The sequence below is a fragment of the Pteropus alecto genome, unplaced genomic scaffold, assembly GCF_000325575.1.
Source record: "Pteropus alecto unplaced genomic scaffold, ASM32557v1 scaffold14, whole genome shotgun sequence".
Classification (NCBI taxonomy): domain Eukaryota; kingdom Metazoa; phylum Chordata; class Mammalia; order Chiroptera; family Pteropodidae; genus Pteropus; species Pteropus alecto.
This window is the reverse complement of record NW_006436810.1, coordinates 15,588,622-15,589,807: the sequence shown is the minus strand read 5'-3', so window position 1 is coordinate 15,589,807 and position 1,186 is coordinate 15,588,622.

The following is a 1,186-nucleotide window of genomic DNA, read 5'->3' as shown; positions in this document are numbered from 1 at the left end:
GGTCAGCCCCGAAGGGCGGTGGACCGTGCAAGCCGACGGGGGCAGAGTGAAATGAGTGAACCACGAAAGGAGGGTTGGAAGAAAAGGCAAAGGTGTAGGTGGTCTGACAAAGTCAGGTAATGGGGCTTTAGGAGCCGTAATGGAAGAGATTTTGAGGATTGATAATTTATGCAAGAGGCCGTTTAATGGCGCTAAAGATTCCAGAAGGGAAGCTCTTGAGAGATGACAAGGGAGGCACAGGGGAGGCCAGGCTTGCGTGGTGTTGAGTGGCTCTGCTCTCTGAAATCGCTTCTTTTATGATGCTCCGTGCCCTCCCCTCCATCCCGCTGCCGCTGTTACTTAGCTCATGCTCTTATCTTCCTTTCCTGGAGTCCGCAGCAGTTTCCCGGTCTCCTTCCCTCCCTGCAGTCTTCTCTGTTCCAGTTCACCTGCCACGCAGCGTGGCGACAGAGATGGCTCTGACTGCAGACTCTGCGTCGCACTGCATTACCTTCAGGATGGTTTTACCGCTTTAGCTAGACATTTGTCTGTTTCACACATTCCATTACGTGCTTCATATTCCACCTACTTCAGCCTCATCTTTCACCCTTTCAAAACACTCTTTTCACTGCAGCCTCGCCCATCCATTACATCCAGATGCTGGCTAAGCCACGCCCCTCGCTATCACCATGCCCTGGCTAAGCCACGCCCAATCAACACACCTGACTAAGCCATGCCCCACTATTAACATGCCCAGACTAAGCCACGCCCCTCACCATTACCATGCCCTGGCTAAGCCACGCCCAATCAACACACCCTGGCTAAGCCACGCCCCTCACTAGCCCTGACTGACCCCACCCAGTCACTATTACCACTCACTTCCCCAGAGCCACGCCCCTTCATTACAGCCATTTACCTGTTTGAGCTGCCTTGAAGCAGCAGGCCCCTTTGTGCTGCCTTGTCATTGTTAGTGCTGATGTCTCCACCAGAGGTATCCGATTTCTGCTGAGCCTCCACGAGTCTACGCATCTCACCTGTAGTGTCACCTCTTCGTGGAAGCGTACCTCGCCTCTGGAAGTGGCATTAGGCTTCTAAATTCTTACGTCACTCCAAAGATGTTATGATAGCATGGAAGTTGGGTTAACTGTTCTGCTTTTTCACTCATAGGCTAGAGATGCTCAGAGTCGGAGCTGCACATTCAGGTTCA